This window comes from Bubalus kerabau, chromosome 1 (assembly GCF_029407905.1).
Source record: "Bubalus kerabau isolate K-KA32 ecotype Philippines breed swamp buffalo chromosome 1, PCC_UOA_SB_1v2, whole genome shotgun sequence".
Taxonomy (NCBI): domain Eukaryota; kingdom Metazoa; phylum Chordata; class Mammalia; order Artiodactyla; family Bovidae; genus Bubalus; species Bubalus kerabau.
This window is the reverse complement of record NC_073624.1, coordinates 275,981,656-276,002,267: the sequence shown is the minus strand read 5'-3', so window position 1 is coordinate 276,002,267 and position 20,612 is coordinate 275,981,656. Positions and strand designations below refer to the sequence as shown.

Sequence of the window (20,612 nt, the reverse complement as noted above, 5' to 3'; positions counted from 1 at the left end):
GATAATGTTCTTCTCATTATGTGGTTACTTAGTTGTACCTGTAAGGAAATATTTGAATTATAAAAGTGCCAATTTGGTGGCATTAGAGAAACATATTGTGGGTGACGCTTATCTCTGGGTGGCAACTGGGGGTAAAACAATTGTGGAAAAAGGAAATGCCATGAGAAAGGAAGTGAGAAAGGAGAATGATTCATGGAAGGAAGTGTAATTTGGCTTCTGATAAGTTCAGAGTTGTAGAAACCATAATAATTTTTCACACACATTACCTGTTGTGGAAGACATCATAGGCAAAATAGTAAAATGAAAGCTCTTTTATTCTTTTTAAAGTTGGTAGAGATTCAGTGGAGATTTTTTTTCTTAAAACATTAATTTTAAAATAAAATGAATTTGTCAGTCTCAGGAACCAGTCTCTCTAAGATGAAAAATAATTTTGTTTTGATTTATGCATTTAATATTTCACACTAGAAATGTAAAACTACAGCAGTTATTTTATAGTGACTGAGATCAGGAAATATGGAGGTAATTCATTATATTTATTATTTTCCTTATAAAACTATAAATCAACGTTATTGAAAATTAAATGTATGGTCTTTTGTGGGGGCATTTCTGAGGTATAACACTACTTTCCATAAGGCTTTCTAGGATCTGACAGCAACTTGAATTATTCATAGAAGCCTTGGATTTTCCTTCAACCTAATCAAATTAATAAAACAATTTCAGTTCTAAAAGCTATTAATGCTCTGTGGAAAAGAGCAAAAACCATGAGTTTATCTTCAGTTTCTTTTTGAATTTTATATACTTCTGGGGATCACCAAGTCCAAACGCATAGATGGTAAGTCAGAATCCTGACTGCTATATCATTGCTACTTTGCTAATGTAACACCGAAGTGCGATAATTCTTGTTCTTCCTTTGTCCCTGTACTCCCAAGGAAGACTATACATATTAGTTCCCTGAAGGGTCTTTAGAAATCCCTTTTTAAGAAAATGAAGAAATAAAGAAGAATTATAGAGAAGCATTCTAGTGTTCAGGATTAATTACCAGACTTAACATCCAAAATGCTTTTGAAGTCTTCTGTAAAAAGGAATCATAACATGTGATGAGACAAATATAAGTGAGCAGCTATATAAAACACATGTAGGAAGGAACAGGGTACTGTGTCACTGGGTCCAGTAGAGGAATGAACATTTACTTGATCACTGAAATGATTTGAAATTTTTGGCATCCAAGGCAAGAGGAAAGTAAGCTGACTATATAAGCTCCCTTCTCTAATCCCAAAGCCAGCATATGTATTAGTCTGTGGAGAAAAACTTATTTCAGAATGTAAATTCAAGAAGAATTTTTTATGTGTATCTTTGTACAAGGGACTTTTAATAATAAGGTAAACAATGTCTTCAACTCCAGCCTCATCTTATAGAAATATTGTTCAAGATGACCCTTCTTGAACCAGTGCTCTTTGAAGGTTGAGGACATAATATTAATCCATTATGCAGGGGCTTGGATAATAAAGGATAAGTATTCCACTTGGGGAAGAGCTAGCTTAATACAGGACAGAATCCAGAAGAAGGAAGTACCTTCAACTCTCCTGTGAGATCTGTCAAAATTTCAGATGTTTTAAGCAGGCCCATAGTAAGCCCTGGGTCACAAGCAATTTCAGGACACAGTTCTGAACCAGAAACTCATAGGTAGGGGTGAGGTACAATCGTTCTATTATGAAAGCCAAACCTGCATTTCACCCATTCAAAAAGCATTCTGAGCCTCAGCACAGTCATGGGCAACCGCAGAGTTTGAAGACAGTGCCAGTTGCTCAGATCTTCCTATTTGCCTAGCTATTGTAAGCACAGAGCATGATGGATTTGAATTAGCCAGAAAAATGTTTATCCTACGTGTGGAAAGTCCAGTTTCTAAGCAGAACTATATTTTGATAACCCTGCCAGGAAGAGTAATCTGCAAAACACACACAACATACCTAAATCTGCGGAATGGTATTATTTGAAAACGTCTTTTTAAATGTTAGAGGATGCTTACCAGATGTTACCAATTTTGATGGAAATGAGACTGAGGGACCCCTTTAGGTTTTTACAAACTGATGAGTCCACTGCTTAAGGCCTCTGTTTGTTTTACTGTCAGAGAAAATTCAACTGTTTGGCCAACATAACGAAGGATGTTTGGCATCTTGCTTGCTATAGCAAGAGGGAATGCGGTTTATTCATGGAATGGCTCAACGATACCGTGTATTTGAAAAAAAATACAAGCAGTGAGGCTAGAATGCAGCACTCTTAGAGACCAATTCAAGATTAGACAAGTGTTTGCTAAAATGCCCCTGTGTCCACTCATCCACTCGTAGCCTAATGGTCATATCAAGTTTGTGCTTTCGTCCCACAGACTGAAGAAAGCTGGCTGAGCTAAGAGGAGGCAGGGTTAATACACTGGAAGTTGAATAATGGTGCTAGAAATCAGCTTGTGGCTTAGAGTTTAAAGGACATGTCCAATAGATCAAGCAGTTGAAATTAGGAACACCAAGAGTATCCATTTGTAAAAGTCCTCTTCTGAAGGGCTTTGATCTGTAATTTTCCTGAGATAAGAATGTGGTAAGAATGGATTGGAAATAATTTGGGGGACGAATGGAATCTTTTAAAATCACTGAAGTGATTTAACTAGTACTTTGTCTTGAAAACTGTTATTGTCTTCCATCAACTACCTAAAATATGGAGATAGTCACGTGAATTTAAATGGAGATTTATGCTTCTATCAATTGTCTCCCGAAAGTCAAATGATAAATAACCATTTCTCTGTATCTTCATTGTTTTCCCTATGCTCAAAATTTAAAGCTTCTCACTCAAATCTTACATGCTTTACAAAATGTATCGCTTATTTTTTGTAGATATATAACACATCTTATCAGAGAAGGCAATGGCACCCCACTCCACTACTCTTGCCTGGAAAATCCCATGGACAGAGGAGCCTGGTAGGCTGCAGTCCATGAGGTCACTGAGTCGGACATGACTGAGTGACTTCACTTTCACTTTTCACTTTCATGCATTGGAGAAGGAAATGGCAACCCACTCCAGTGTTCTTGCCTGGAGAATCCCAGGGACTGGGGAGCCTGGTGGGCTGCCATCTATGGGGTCGCACAGAGTCGGACACAACTGAAGTGACTTAGCATCAGCAGCAGCAACACATCTCATATATTTGCTATCTATTTATAAATTCTGACAAGTTTTTGATAGTGGAAGACTAGTGTGTTAGTTTCCTATGGGTGCCTTAATAAAATCCCACAGATGAGTGTCTTTAAACCACAGACACTTATTCTTTTCATATTTCTGGAGGCTACAAGTCTGAAATCAAAGTGTTGGCAGGGCCACGTTCTTTCCAAATATCTAGCAGAATATCCTTCCTTGCCTCTTCCAGGTTTTTGGACCCCCAGGCCTTCCTTAGCTTGTGGCAGCCAGCCTCCAACCTTGGCCTTGGTCTTCACAGGGTCATTTTCCTTCAGTGTATCTCTCCTTCACTTCTTATAAAGGCATCAGTTATGTTAGATTAAGGACCGACCCCACATAAGTATGACCTCCCCTTGTCTTAATTAATTACACAACTGCAGGCAGGTAAAGTCACATTTGAGGTATGGCTGGTTAGGACTTCCATATACCTTTCGGGGAACATAATTCGACTCAAAACAAGGGCATATTTTGCTTTGTTTTTTTGGTCAAGGGAAGACATATCAATCCTTCTAGAATTAAGACTCTGTAAAGCCATACCTTTGTTTTCCCAGGTAAACAGACAACACAGGGATTATTTCTTGACTTCCTATGATGTGAAAAGGAAAGGTGGAAGGTACTTGAAGACTCGGTGAGACATACTTTCTATCTTGATTTCTTCACTGTGCTATAATTGCTACATATTCTCATTCATCCAATTCTGGAGTCAGACTCAGGAATAATGATGTTGAAAATTAAAATATGTTTAAGGAAGAAGGAAATAATTTCAGGAGAGCTAGGTATCAATTTGAAGAGTGCAAATAAAATAAAATTATAATCTTAATTGATCATTAATGTGGATGTCTCTTAGATAGCCCAGAGGGTACCCTTTACACTGTTAAGTTACAGAGGATGATTTTAACCAGTTATTTTCATTCAAGTTTCAAACATTTATCTCCATAGAAAAGAGCCAACGGGAAACTATTTTCTGATCCAAATTTCCTTTGCATGGAAGGAGATGTGAATTCACCATTCATTAGTTTAATGACCTTGGGTAAATAAACCCATTAATCTTTGAATTTTTTTCCTGCATTTGTAAAATAGGAATAACAGGAACTTAACCATTAATTCGGAGAAGGCGATGGCACCCCACTCCAGTATTCTTGTCTGGAAAAATCCCATGGACAGAGGAGCCTGGTAGGCTACAGTCCATGGGGTCGCGAAGAGTCGGACAGACTGAGCGACTTCACTTTCACTTTTCACTTTCATGCATTGGAGAAGGAAATGGCAACCCATTCCAGTGTTCTTGCCTGGAGAATCCCAGGGACGGGGGAGCCTGGTGGGCTGCCATCTATGGGGTCACACAGAGTCGGACACAACTGAAGCGACTTAGCAGCAGCAGCAGCAACCATTAATTTAACAGGGCATTTTAATATAAAAGTCACTTATATACTATATAGTCATACATACAAATTTAAGAATTTATTTCTGGACAGTGTCTTCAAGTAGCCTTCAAGAGGCACTACAGCATAGCAATCTTGAGCAGTGGTTCTGAATAAGACTGATTCGGATAGAATCTCAGCTCCATCATCTACAGAGGTGTGATCTTAATCTCTGTGCCTCTGTTTATTATCTGTAATGTAAGGATAACATTATTCGCTTTCTAGGTTGTTAGGAGGATTATATAAGTTAATAAATTTGAAGCAACTAGGACAGTGCCTGGTACATGGCAAAACCGCAATAAATGTGAGCTGACGAGGATCGCTGCCATAATCTCTGGCATTCAGGTCTCCCTAGTGAGTGCTTAGAACATACACTTTTAGAAGACAATGAAATTGGTTCCAGAGACACAGGCTATTAGTCAACTCAGCTGAAACCAGCTTAGGCAAGGGGAAATGACCGACATCCGTGCCCAAATAATGTCAAAGGTTTCTCTCCACTCCCCAACTCTGCCTCTCGTCTGCTCCCTCTTTTCTCAGTTCTAGCAGTGGCCCAAAAGCTACGCTGGTTTCAGAGTTTTCATCATTTTAGAATAAACCCAGTGGAAAACCAGCAAGCTGTAAAAGGCATTTCCTACGACAAATCTGAATTTCACTGATTGAGTAGTGTTGGTCGCATCCTATCCTTGAACCAACAGCCATGGCCAGGGGTGGATGGCTGCCTTAAAGTTGTTTGGAGACCAAGACTGAAGGAAGGGCAGAGGCTGACATGAAATTTAGGGCTGGTGAAGAAGGGAGGCTGGATGTTGGCAAAACAAGTACCAAATACCCATCAAAAGCCAATGCATCTTGGACAATTGCCTAAAATACCCTTGATGTGATTAATGTGTTGAACTAATTACAAGAAAATTGTATAGTATGGAAGCACAGATTTTATTATGGGCAAGTACTAGGAGATGATGTGCTTTGAGTTATTTACGCTGTTAATTTCAGGCACCTAGGCTAGTGAGTTCCTTAGGTTTGTTTGGATGAGGTAATGATTGAGGATATGACCCATCTTTATTTTTTTGCATTGCAAAATATGACTTCAAGTTAGTGACAGAATTGAAAGGCTAATTTAGATGAACCTCTATGAATGCTTCTTGTCTAAAAAGCAACTAATGTCTTTTAATTGTTCTTTTCATTTAAGTATGATAGATTGAAATGTTTAAAATCAATTTTTCAAGTGATTTAGACATTAAAATTGGCTTTGATCTGTGAACATGCTTTCATTCTTAAATTTGTGTTATACTGCTAATGTAATACGAAACAGAATAAAAACTGGGCTTGACAGCTAAAAAGGAATAATCATGATTTAAATGAAAACAAAAACTGTAGACATGTATTTTTGTGGTTACAATTTTATAGAAACTCACTTTCATGACTATGGACTTAATAAACTATCATTTTAAAAAGAGACTACGGTGGCATTTACATAAAATATCATGAGTGAAAAGAACATACGGTGCCAAATTTTCCACACTATTCCAGAAAAAAAAGTATTTATTATATTATTATTTTTTATAGAGAAAAAATAGCCTTATTGTAAAAGTATTAGCTAGCCAGAAAAATGTTACAAAGATCTTAAAATTAGGCTAATGTAAATGGTTTTCCCAGTTTTTCCCTGCAAAAGAAAAATACCAGCAGTATACCGGAAGCAAAAAAGTCTTTGAAGAAATCACAGCACTAGACATTGCATTGATAGATGGTGCACTTCCAGCAAAAAGAGGTCCCAAAACACCATGAGAATTATCTATTAATAAAACAATTTACTTTGTATCTCATGGGCCTGAATGTGTCATTATATTTTGGTATGTTTATTTATACAAATTATAATCACCTAAAGACACTTGAAAAGTCATCTGGCTTAAGGATTACAAAGATGGAGTGGTGTCTTTCACTTGTATCAGAAATTTTGTAACTGATTATTTCAAATTGGGGTGTGGGTATTTATAAAAACTCTTTGAGAGAAAGAAATGTGCTTCTGACAAGCTGTCCAAGGTAGATGCTGTGTTGCTTGGCATTCGAGAATAATAACTGTGAGTGTGTCTGCTACAATGCCTTTATTACCAAAGTGTTGGCTAACAAGCGAGTGTTCACTGGCAAACTCCGCTCTATTGTACTCTGACCCCGAGTCTGCGTGAGGACAATAGTCTGGTTCAAGGCTGACCAGACTGAGGTGGGTGGTGTTTTCCTAATAGGGCTGGTTTGAAACACAGCTAGCTAGTCCAGCAAAAATATACTATGGGAACCAGTCTGTTCTCTCACAGCGAGGGGAATTCCCAGCCAATACATTTGATTGTGCTTGTGTAAACAGCCCAAATATTTGAAGCAAAGACTTGACCTAACTTTATGAGAAACCAGCTCCTGCCTGCTTCTGCTGGACACGCCCAGCTCGGAATGCTCTTTGTTAAATCGCTCAGGCTCTGGAGACGGTGCAATGTAGACAGCAATATCAGTGTGGCTGTTAAGAGTTGTTAAAATACCGAATGACGTCTGAACTAGTTGGTAAATAGCCACTGTCTTGAGTTGTCTCCCTTACCCACAGCCCTCGGCCGTCTTCCCTCAGACCCTGGACCCCTGAGACCTCCCCAGGATTCAGCAACTCGAGGTGTAACTCCTGTTGGAGCAGAGGCCCCGTGTCCCAGGGCTAAAGACAGCATCTGCCCTGATTGGCCAGTGCCTGTATGCTTCTGGTTTTGGAGTCTGTTGAATGTCACCCTGACAAAGAGCTAGTGAAATACCACTTCAGCGTTATCAGTCGAAGACCAAACCCGCCCCTCGCCCCCAAATCTCAGGACAACAGCCATGGTCCAAACAAAGGAAAGGGACCGCTGCGTGGAACCAGGGGGCCTCCAGGTCCCTACGTCTCTTTAAGGACGGTCCTGGTATTCAGTGTGATGTTGTCTGTCCTTCCTTGTGCTCCCTGCCTCCACGTTGGGGATTGGTTCTGTTTATAATTCTTCTTGGGGCTTGGAGAAATTGCTCCGAAGTTCCACGGTAGAGCATTTCTGCTAATGAGCATATGCCGGAAAAGTGTGGGTAGGATGATAACAACCCACCCACTTTAAGCTTATTTTAGAAGATGGAAACATTAGAAAATGAAAATTAATTAATGAGCAAGTGAAGACAAATGCCAAATAGCATGTGTCAGAGACTTCTATATTTCCTTTTTTACCCTTTTCCTTTCCTTTTAAAAACCTAAATTATATTGTATCCCTATGGGTTTAAAACCCTCCAGGGGCTTATCATTGCTCTGAGAACAAAACTCTCGTCCCTTACGAGCTGCAGGGTTCTCCGTGGTCTGGCTGTGGCCCCTCTCTCTGCTGATCTCACACAGTTCCTGCCCTTCCTCACCCTGCGTCTCGCACACCCCCTTCCCAAGCCCTGCTCAGCTGACTCCTTGTTTCAGAGCCTCTGCTCCAGTTGCTTCCCCTGTTCCCACTCTGCTGTGTGATCCCATCTATCACTGAGTTCTAATCTCCTTAGAGAACCATTTCCTGATTGCTTTTTATGATATCACTCTCCTTTGGTTTATCCCAACCTCTAATCACTATCTGAGATAATTTGAGTAGAATAGCCTGCCTCCCTCCTCCAGAATGTGAGTTATTGTGAGGGCAGGGACTTTTCTGTCTTGCTCACCATCACAGTCCAGTACCTACTAGAATGAGAAGCAGTGCAGCTGGGAAGAAGCCATAGAAAGCAGTGGTTAATACACGGGCTCTGGAGACAGAAAACGTGTGTGAGAAACTCAGTCCTACCTCCAAATTGCCGTGTGACTTTACGAAGCAACAGCACCCATGTTGTAGGGTTCTTGTGAAAAATTAAGCGAGCTAATAACATTAGAAATGCATTTAGAACAAAATCTGGCACATGGTGAGCACTATATACTTATTTGACATTTTTTATTGTTAGAATATAAGCTCCATGAGGGCAGGATGTTATTGTTGTGGTTATTGACCAATCTTCAGCACCTGGAATATGTGGCTTGTTGGCACTCAAAACTAATATTAAGAACATTTTGTCAAAAGTATCCTTTTTTAAAACTATATTACTGTTAGCTGTAGGATCAGAGAGTAAATTTTTCTAATTTCCTATATCATTCCCCTCGCTTCCCCATATTATAAAGAACATCACACACTGGTTAAATACCAGGTTTACTTAATGCCTGGAATTTCCCAGTTCTGGTCAGTATAGTCTACGTAAATTGCTTCAACTTGTTAATTGATAATACTCTTTCTTTCTAGGCCTGGCTGGACCTTAGAGATTCTTCTCAAACCAGAACTGCAGGATAACCATGCAAGGTAAAGCCCATTTACTACCCTAAGGTCTAGGGAATGCGTTGGTTCTAGGGCTGATAAACATGTAGTTGGTTGTTATTCTACAGTCATCTGAAAAACGTACCTGTCCTTGCCTCCTACTGGTCATTCAGAAGTGAGAGGGAGAGAAAGAATACTGTTTCTGATTTCTTCCCATGACACCCTGGGGCTTTATCTTTTAGGTGGTGGTAGTTTATGCTCATATCACAGATAACAGGACTATGGGAAATTATTAAATCTCACTTCTTTAATTAAATGTTCTCCACCTGACTAACAGCAGCAGAAGAGGTGGGAACCTGCATTCTCTCTGCACTCCTTAGGTGTTAACACTGCCTCAACATGAAAATTAAGTACTATGGGTTTCTCTCACTTTCTAAAAAGTAAAATAGAAAAAAGTTGTATATATGGACAATTTGAGATACCAATAAGGTTATCAAAAACATTCATAGGCGAAAGCTACTATTATTCAAAAAAATCTTAATTTTCTTCACAATTTAGTAAGATTTTGTTTATATTGCTGAAGTTGCATTCACATTTATTTTTTTCCTTTCTGATTCAGGTATTATCTACATTGGTTGGTTGGAGCATGGCATTGACGAGCTCACAGTCAGGGCTTCAGTTTCCTTCCCTCAGTCAAAATCAGTCAGAGAAACACAGAAAAGGCTGTCCTGCAACCTCTGATCCTGCTGTAATTCTGTTACCTGTGCCATATGGTCAGGTGTTCATAAGGCGGGGGCTTCCTTCTTGCTTTCAGCATTTATCACACTGTTATTACTGTTATTCCCTCAACTCCAGACATTACTGATGATAAGATGCATCATCACTTTAGTATTAGGGGTAAAAGAAACCTTATTGCATTAAGTAAAACCATGAATTAAATGTATAGAAAAATAAAATATGAGAAAATATATTTATCTTGGAATTCGAAAAATATGGTTTGGAGTATAAGTCTATCATTATGAGGAAATAACACAGAAGTATATATTTTGTACTTTTGATGGAGACACTTTTAATTCAATACATATTTTATTAGATTTAAAGCTCAGTGTTTATATGAGACTAAACTCCTTGCCCCCTATACTGAGATAGTATTCATTCATTTATACATTTATATTATTTTAAATATATAATATGTTGTATTTATGTGTGATACATTTTATAAGCATATAGTTACATAGAAATACTGTTGTCCCTTGAACAACATGGGTTTGAACTGCATGGGTCCAGTTATATGTATTTTTTTTCCCACTAAATATCTACTACAGTACTTCATGGTCAATGGTTGACTGGAACCAGGGATAAGGAGGAACTGAGGGTAACAGAGGGCTGTATAATTGGATTTTCGACGGTCTGGAGGGTTGGCACTACTAACCCCCTGCATTTTTCAATATATATATTATATTCATGCATATAAATAAATGCATAAATATAAATACCTACACATATATTTATAGTATTATTCATATAGATAGCCCATTTTCATGTACCAGTAAGGGAGAAACAGTAAATATAAAATTAAAATGCATGATAGTGATCAGACTACAAAACAGAAACAAGGAAATCTGCTAACAAGTACCTAACAAGACAAGCAATCTACTTTCGAGTTGGCCTGGGAAACCCCTGAGGAGGTGACACCTGAGCTAAGACCCTGATGAAGAGCTGTCTCGAGAGGAAGCCACGGGGAGCATGTCCCAGGCAGAGGGGACAGAGTGAGCGTCGCCAGGCAGAAAGGAAACTGTCCTATCTGAAAACAGCCACAGTAACCCCAGAAGCCAAGGGGTCTGGAGCTAGCGAGTGAGGAGCTAACGCGACGTGAGCTCAGGAGGGTAGGGAGGAGAGAGATGGCAGAGGGCTTGGGCGAGGAGGCTTTATTTTGTTCTATAATCAATGAGGAGTAATTGGGGAGCAGAACAGAATCACAATCTATTTGGCTTTGCACTAAAGAAAGGTTTTCTGGATGGTTCTGTGTGTCCCGAAGGGGGCAAGAATGGAGGTGCAAAGCCTGCGTTGGGGGTTGCTACAGGACAGAGGTGATGGCAGCTTGGCCGCAGGGAGAGTGGCAATGGCGGGCAGGCTCAGGACACGCTATGGGCACGGAGGGGACACAACCCGCTGGCGACTGCTGTCTGAGTGGGAAGGACGGATCAGACAGAATTTTGACTTGAGCACCAAGGTGCGTGGCGCTGCTACTTTCTGAGATTGGAGAAGAATGCGTTTTTTGGCGGAGGGAAGGGGAAGTCACGACTTCTAACTTTGATCGGCCTGTGACACATTTTGAGGGTAGTTTTGAGGAACATCTACGAGACGTCTCAGTAGAAATTGCAATGGGTCTAGAAATCACATAAAACCAACTGGTAACGTGAAGATTTTAATGTTTTATGCTGGCTGTGGAAAACGTGGGATATTTAAAATGAAGAAACTAAAGTTACTGAGATGAAAAATTATCTGACAAGTTGATTCTGGAAAACCACCATCTGATTCCTGAATTCTTGTCTTTAATGACAGTTTGATAAGGAATATTGTTTGTTGATAGGGCACTATATGGTAAGATACATTTGAAAGATACATTATAAGAAATGTTTATAACATGAAAATGCTGGCTGCTCATTCATTTCCTACTCTTTGTGACTCCATGGACTGTAGCCAGACAGGCTCCTCTGTCCATGGGATTTTACAGGCAAGAATACTGGTGTGGTTGCCACTCCCTTTTCCAGGGGATCCTCCTGACCCAGGGATCAAACCCGAATCTCTTATGTCTCCTGCATTGGCAGGCAGATTTGTTACCCCTAGTGCCACCTGGGAAGCCCCCAGGAAATATTCTATAAACTCTTATTACTATTATTCTCTCAACTCTAAGATAAAACTGATGATAAGATGTGCCATCATTTTAATATCAGGAGTAGAAGAAGCTTTATTGCATTAAATAAACCATGTAATCAAATATTTATTTCTGTAATAATGGCATTTCAGTTACTACCTGTAGGCCAATGGGTATTCCAAGCACTAAGTCCAAGATGGCTAAAGAATGAGAGATCAAAACTTAACAGATTGTTTTCTGGTAAATATTTGCAAGACGGCAGGGTGCACAATAAGTTCTTTCTAAAATATGTTATGATCCAGACAGAAAATACCACATTCCTTGGAGTTCTTACAGGTGTATCATATTTTGTTAATATATAAATAACTTTGGACTGACTTAGGAATTATGAACCACAAGGCTCAGTAACATGGTCTTGTTTATGAGGCAGTCAAACTTAAGCAAGTGAGGATACCAGAGCTTTTATTTATATAGTGCGATACATGTACGGAGGCTTTCTAATAGGTCAATGGTGCCAAAACCAAAGATGCAAGAAGCCAATTGTTATAATTTGGGTTCCATGGGGGAGCCAAAGGCAGTGGAGGTTTGCGTGCAGTTGGTCTACTGGGAGTGGTCTTGGGAAAGACACGTCTAATGGGAAGGGTGACACAGGATTGTGTGGAGAGAGGCTGAACGCCAATGCAGCTGCAACATAGCCTCAGCTACACTCACACGGAGCTCCCGGGTGGGGTGACTCTTTTGAGATGTTTTGGACTGAGGTGACGGGCCTGAGCTTTTGTAACTGCCTACTGACTGGTGACTGGATGTGAAGCAGCTTCCCTCAGTTGAGGGTAATCTCCGAGAAACGACTCATCTGTGGGCTCTCAGGGACTTCCCTGGTGGTCCAGTGGTGAAGATCCCACTGCAGAGGGTGTGGGTTCAAACCCTGGTTGGGGAACTAAAATCCTGCATGCTGTGTGCTACTCAGATCCACCTGCCTTGTATTCCCTATTCGAGAATGACTCCCTTAGGATTCCAAGATGAACTATAGCCTCCCCCCGCAGCAGAGCCTGTATTGTCAGGCCTGCAACCGATATCATCTCCTTCCTCTACCACCCCTCTGGATTCCTCAGCTTCAGCCTGCACTCTGTCTAGGTGGTTTACCTAGACCTTAACTCTGACTCACATTTTAGCTCTAAAAGGTCACCCTGCCCTTCTCAGGTCATAGCTGGTGTACTTGTCCACTGATTTTCAAATGAATGACTCCTTGGGGAAAGCATTTCCTGACCTGCTAGTCACTGGGCTTAAGGAGCCCAAAGTGCCTAAGAAGTAGTTTAAAATATGGTAAGACACTTTCTCTCTCCCTCTCAGAAAGCATTCTGCTTTAATCAATGACAGGCAAGAAGAATTGTTGCCATCAACCAAGGCCAACACTGAAACATTTTTTGGTGACAAGTCTATTACACTGGACTTCTATTCTGGAGTCAACTCTATTTTACTACCTGTTGCAGAATGGGAGAGGTCCAATGCCATTGACTGCCACATGATGTTTTAATTCTCCAAGAGATGATAACACTGTTGGGGCTCAGTTTTAGTCTTTGATACTGGCAGACAGTCCATTCAGGAGCAGAGCAATTAGATAACCTGTAGCGAGTGGTTATCTTGGACCATCATATCCTCCATTCCTGCCAATACGGCTACTCTGTTCATACAAATATTGTTTCAGCATGGGGGTGGCTGATGGTGTAGACTGTATAATGTCCCCTGGCCAAGTCATCTTGTCACTGTGTTGACCAGAGCCTCTTCTGGGGTGCCTGATCTCTGGTGGGCATTAACACAAGCTGCCCACACACCTCTTTGCCTCACTGTCCCTGATCTTTCAACCTTTCTCCTTCCAGGCTCCTGACTATCATTTGCCACTTTGGGACACTTTACTTGCCCCCCTCCCCAGGCCACTTTCTTTTCCACACAACGTAGATCACCAGTAGCATGACCTGAAGCTCCAGTGGGAGACGCTCCTCACTGATGTCTTTTAGGTCTACCTTGAAAGTGCAACGGTGGTTTAGTTGCTAAATTGTGTCTGACTCTTGCGACCCCATGGGCTGTAGCCTTCCAGGCTCCTCTGTCCATGGGATTCTCCAGGCAAGAATACTGGAGTGGGTTGCCATTTCCTTCTCTAGGAGACCTTCCTGACCTAGGAATCGAACCCAGGTCTCTTGCATTGCAGGCAGATTTACCAACTGAGCTACAAGGGAAGTCTATTCAAAGTGCAATGGCAGACGGTTTTTGGTTTGCAACTGCATCCTAAGTTAAACCATCCATGACTTCTTCCTCCAGCAGCTGTTCATAAAGGGACACCCCACTCCCACACAGTCACAGGTGTGAGATGAGCAGACACTGGTGGAATGGTGACAGATGACCTCCAAGGAGGTGTGGAAAGTAGGGTTGGGCAGAGAGAGATGTTAAACTGACTCAGTAGCAGGAGAAACTTCAGCAGGAGCCGAAAAGCTAGTATGGCTTTTTAGATCCATATTGAATGGAACAGGAAACTAATACACCTCCCTTGTGGTTAAAGTCTATTAACTGTTGAAGACTCAGTAGAAACAACAACTCTGATGTCAAGATTCTTGTCTACGTTCCTACAGCTACTGCAATAGTCTTTCTACATTTATGGTTCTCTATTTGCTCTCCCACCTTTTTGTCTTTTAAACCTCTTACACGGGCTTGAGAGTCACATCTGCGTGTTAGGCTTTTTCAGTCTCAGCTAGCAAAATGCTTGGCACAGAGGCTCCGACAAGTTGCAACACCTCTTTTGCTGTCGTCTCACTCTGAGGTTTCCCTCTACAATTCAAGACCACCACTGATGCCCAGGTGTAAGCGACCTTGTTTTCTGTTTTGAGGACTTACGCTGGTTTGGAGTTTGGGCAAAAGGAGAAGGTAGCAGTCCTTGCAAGTCAGCTCAGATGAGCTTGGAGCGTCCCAGGCACACTGAGGGGTCCTTCTGCAGTGGGTTCATGGAGATGCGCCGGCAGCCCTTGAACTGCGGTCCTCACTCCGCGGCATGGCAGTGAATACCCCGTGCGGGTCTTCACCCCAGCCTTTCGGCTGTGCTCCCGGCATCCTGAGAGGTGGCTTGCAGTTTTCCAAGAACGCCGCTCGTGCAAAGCCGCTCTCTGGGGTGCGCTGTGACCCCTCTTTTCTGAGGCCTCTAGGCCCGTCCTGCCTCAACCTTTTCTATCACCGGTTCTATTTTTATGGCCGGAACTTGATTATTTGCTTCCCTCAGGCCCGCTCTTCTGATTCTCTAGAGACTGTTTTACAAATCAAAAACAAATACCCAAATTGACTTCTCCTCAAGGCTATGTGCTTGCCTCTGGCTGACTGGGGGGAAAGTCACCAGGTTCAGAAGAAAAACACAAATATTCCCAATCTTGCCACATGCCAATCTCATTATAAACAAATAACGGTGAAATGGATGAGCAGTGGTGGATGCGTAGTGAGTTGAGAGGAAGCGGAAAAGGAATATCAAGGTTTCGGCCTGGGAAGTATTTTTCAACTCTTGACTTTCAGGTTTTACTTGGTGGTCCTTATGCCACTGGTTGATAATCTGTTTGTGAAAACCTCTGGGCTAGAAACTGAGTGACCTGGAAGATTCTGTCAAAGGCTGCGGTGAAGAAAGCTCTGGTTTTTAGGTAACCGGATGAGAGAAGGTGCAGTGTGGGTAACCCAAGCATCCACCTCTCCCGCATGCTCTTTCAGGAGTCACATTTTTGAATATAATGGGAGAGACAGTGGCTTTATTTTAAGGCTTCTCAGTATCCTCAGCACCAGGAGCCTCTCTCTGTCACTCTCCTTTCCTCGGGCCAACACTTGCTCTGACCTGATTACCTTCCTGAGCTCCTGGAATCAGGCCCCACGATGCCCTGAGGACCTCTGACTCTGCCCAGAGAGCCTAGTTGTGGACAGGCCACGTGTGCCCCCCCCCTCCCCCCGATTCCTTCATCCTTCATAGCACGGCCCCACGAGGGGAAGAGGTGTCCAATGGTGCAGGGACCGAGCTGATGACACAGGAGGAGACAGCGAGCCCTGAGCCCCTCAAGGAGCTCGTCTCAGGTTACACTGTGGTCTTAGGTCTCTCCAGGTCTCTCGGGAAAACTGGGTGCTTTATTGCCCTTCCCGGGGTCACCTCACCAGCTTTCAGAGGACCTCCTCTGTATGTGAGAGATTTGGTCTGCTCTCTGATCCCATCCTCCTCCGGTCCTTACCCCCTTCCCTTCCTTCTGTAATACAGAGATTCCTTTCCAAGGCTTTGAAGTGACCGCCTGTCAGGACGTCATGATACATCTTAATCTGGGGTCCTCGGTGTCCCGGAGTGTCTCTGGGGGACCAAGGGGAAAAAAAATTCACTTCTCCAGCCACATTTATCCCATTTGTAGATGGTGGAAAATCCATGGTCATTCCCAAACCTCCGGTAATGGTTTTTAGTGGGTGACAGTGAAAGTTTTCAAAGGATTTTTCAACATGACACTGGAGGAAGGAGGGCGAAAGGGAGAATATAAAACTAGCTTTGCTCTTTGATGAAGTCTTCACCCTGGGAGGGGGTGGGCTTTTCATTCTGTTGCTCAGGAAGGGCGCTTGCATGCTGATGGTTGCCTAGCTTTGTTCCTGCAGTGAATTTCTTTCATTCTCTTTAAAGATGTTAGGATCAGATGTAGAGTGACCCCCCTCACCTCCTCTCCCCTTCCCCTCCTGTACTGCCCAGAAGCCTGGTTTTTTAAAACAGGCTCAGGTAATTCACCAAGTGATGCCTCCCTAGTGGGGAAAAGTCACAGCTTTATTGATTACAATCTTGGTATAACATCCATAATTGGAGCTTTCCTGTAACTTGGTGCCAAGCTGCCTCACCATGTTCTCTAGGGACTATATATCAAATGCTGTTTTTCATGCTCCTGTTCGCTGATAAGGGTTTGATAAAACCACTGGTTTGACCTGATATTAGGTTTCCAGAGATGAAAGCACTGGTATAGACTGCCAAATGTCCTCACATACACATACCAATATTTTAAAAGAAATGTAGGACTCACGGGGGCGGAGGGGGGGGCGGATATCTTTAGGTTGGGTGTGTGTGTTTCATCCCCTCCCTTCAGCATGTATCTCTATTCATTGCAAACAGTTTTCAATCAATAATTAAAAGTGGTAAACAGGTCTACAGGGGGAAAAATCCTTCAGTTTGAGCTTAATATATTGCCTCTCCCAGCCCCTCCCTGACACAGCAAGTTACTGAGGGTGTCTTGCCAGTAAGTAGGGAAGGATGGGGTTGATTAAAAAGTAAAACCACACAAAACCTGACATCCTGTTGTGAGTTTAAAAATAAAGCAAAATGACTATTAGCAACGCGTGTTGATTTCTGTCAAACTATCTTTATCTGTGTGGTAAGGACAGAGAAATAACGCAGGGTTTCTTGTCAGAGTAACTTTGGGCTTTATGGGAATTCGTGATTTTTTTTTTTACCCTCAAACTTCTGTCTTTTTTGTTTTCTTAGGATGTTTCTTCCTTCCGTGGAGACTCAGGAGACACCTATTAGTCAGTCTGGAGCCTCCAGGTATCTGAGTTGCTGCAGGAGGAGAAACACGATGTCTCTCCTTTTGTGGAGATTTGTTGCATGTTTACCAAGGTGAAAGGATTAGTGCCCGGGAGATCATTTGCTTTCATAAGCTTTAAACTAGGGCGGCGAAAGTTTCATGCCTTGATTCTCTTCCAACAGCTCTCTCTCTCAGCAAGGCAGAGAGGAGCAAGCTGAGACCTACAGATTGCCAGCAGACTTTTCCAACAAAATTGCCCTGTCTCAATCAGTTAAACTGGGTGGGAAGGGAGGGCTTCTGCCAGCTTTCTCCCTTCTCTTCCACCCTGTGGAGAGACACCCGAAGCATTCCAGAGGGCTTGATAATCAAGATGAAATACTCCAGATTGCTAAGTCTCCATAATACCCAAACCCCAGACCATATGTACCGATAATTCACGTACTCCCTAACCTTTGCGTTTTGCATGTAACCTCCCTGTCAAACACTGCCTTTCTGGTGCTTCATATAGGCTAATAAAAAATTAAGAAAACTGAAGCAAGGCACTCTTTCCACTTAGTGTGAAAAAAATAGCAGTGGGCATAGAAACTAAAAGTTTTGCTCTCCAGCAATTTATAGCAGGTACTTTCCCATATGACTGCCATCTAAAAGATAATGGTTTAAAATGTTGGTTTTGAAATGGAATATAATAGAAGCTAGACTGACAGCTGCAAAAGAAACCACAACCCCAAAGCTAGACTGAAACAAATTCAAAACCAGGTAAGATGCAAGGAAGCCCCTGTCCCCAAATTTCTTGAGAAGTAAGATCGGAAAATAAAAACAAAAATAAATTAATTTTTACTCTTCATATTCACCTTCTTTTTCCCAACCCTCCCCCTGGAAGTTAGGGTGTGGCAGGAGTGACTCTGCCCTTTTGTTAATGCATTTATGAGGTCATGGACATCACTCTCTTTTACAAGGCACTGATCTAATTCCCAAATAAACTGATTAAATGACAGTCTCCATTTTGAGTACTGGAAACAAGGAAACTACGAAAAACTAAAACAAGTTTTCACTGTGAATTCACAGATGTCCCCTCTTTATTTTCTTATACAAGTGCAGGACTGTTATCTTCATCAGAAACTCTAAACATTAAACTGAGATTCCATTGATCAATTCTACCTTTGGACAATTTAAAAATTTGTGAATTATCTACCACCCCACTCATCTGCAACAAATGACTTCACCTTGCATTTCATCTCTAGGGGAACTATGTAAGGTCTCTTTTAAATCTTTGCTACAAAACCTGCAAAGCCATTTAATACTGCCCACCCCTCATTTCCTTCCCTCTGTGTAGAATATTTTTTTAGTTGGTAAGCCATGTCTGACTCTTTTGTGACCCCACGGACTGTAACCCACCAGGCTCCTCTGCCCTTGGAATTCTTCAGGCAAGAATACTGGAGTGGGTTGCCATTCCCTTCTCCAGGGGATCTTCCAGACCCAGGGATCCAACCCGGATCTCTCACGTCTCCTGCATTGGCAGGCAGACTCTTCACTACTGAACCACCAGGATAAGGGAGCCTGTTATTTCTAAAGCTTCCCTTGTCTTTGCTTTAGGTCTCTTTTTTCCTCTGCTTCCTGGCTACTGTTCTCTTTTTATTCCTTATCTTAAATCTTTCACCTTGTCCGGATCCTTTCATCAGTGTTTACATGTTGGTATCTCAAAACAAAAGTAAACAAACATTAAACAAATTATTTTTTCTTGATTGTAGTTCACTCTCCTTGCTTTTCTCCTTCCTTTCATAGTTACACTTCTCTAAAAACTTGTTCTTCCCCAGTGACCTCAAGTCAAATCGGCATTTCAACAATGGTCAGGTTATTTGGTAGACACCTGAATGCCTTGCAGGCTTCCCTGCTGGCTCAGTGCTTAAAAAAAAAATCTGCCTACAATGCAGGAGACCCAGGTTTGATCCCTCGGTTGGGAAGATCTCCTGGAGAAGGAAACTTGCAACGCACTCCAGTATTCTTGCCTGGGAAATCCCAGGGACAGAGGAGCCTGGAGGGTTACAATCCATGGGGTTGCAAAGAGTCGAGTACAACTCAGTGGCTAAACCAAACCATGTAGGCTCTGATCCTTAGAGACACATAAGGCTTCTTGGCTCCTCTTTATAACCTCCCTTCCAGGTGGTGAGTTACAATGAATGCAAGTCTTAGTTTGAAATCTGCTCCTTATAATATTTATTAGAAAGTAGGTACAAAATTCATAGAACCAGTTCTCATAAAATCAACCAAGTCCTTAATTGCTGTCCTTTGGCAAAGATTAACCCTAAAGCAGACTTTGAGATTAACTACAGAACTTCTAGCTGGATTAGGCATTAGAGCTCCATATATATGGGGGTCGGGGCAAAGGAGCAAATTGAGTTATAGATCCAGGCTCTAGTTAAAAGATATTAGGCTATTAGGTTGGCTGGATTCTTTCATTTCTTTGGGTAGGGGTGGCAGAACCCACATACTCTCTTTTGTTCCCCAGATATCATGAACACTACTCATTGAACACACAAAAATTTATTTCTAACATCCATTATGGTAATTAACTATCTAGGATAGATAGTCGGAGAAGGCAATGGCACCCCACTCCAGTACTTTTGCCTGGAAAATCCCATGGACGGAGGAGCCTGGTGGGCTGCAGTCCATGGGGTTGCTAAGAGTCGGACACAACTGAGCGACTTCACTTTCACTTTTTCACTTTCATGCATTGGAGAAGGAAATGGCAACCCACTCCAGTGTTCTTGCCTGGAGAATCCCAGGGACGGGGGAGCTTGGTGGGCTGACGTCTATGGTGTCACACAGAGTCGGACACAACTGAAGTGACTTAGCAGCAGTAGCAGGATAGATAGTGATAATATCTGAAATGCTTGCCTAGATGCCTCTGTAATCTAGATTCCTGGCTGAATTCTCGAAGTGCTCACTAACCTCACATTGGCGTCTGATTAAAGCTAACTTACACACATAAATCACACTACTTATTCTGAAGAACTTTAAAGTGTATTAGTACCTAGTTGTCCAATGGGCATCTTTCTCCCTATTTCTGCTTTTTTACTACCCACAGCTCAATGCACTCTTGTCTGGCTTCTGTCTCCATATCCAAGGCACTGGTTCTAAGGTCATTACAAACCTTCATGTCAAAAAATCCAGTGGACACATTTTGTTCCTCATGGCTCTTCACTTGTGGTTACATATAGCACCATCGATCACTTCCATTCTC

General features: G+C 42.0%; 1 long non-coding RNA gene across 1 annotated transcript; it reads left to right on the top strand.

Annotated features, from left to right (window-relative positions):
* Positions 1-17,064: 17,064 nt before the first annotated feature.
* Positions 17,065-17,909, top strand: LOC129642307 (uncharacterized). Its single transcript, XR_008709610.1, has 2 exons — positions 17,065-17,463; positions 17,554-17,909. It is a non-coding gene; the product is annotated as an uncharacterized LOC129642307 (long non-coding RNA).
* The last annotated feature ends 2,703 nt before the right edge of the window (positions 17,910-20,612 follow it).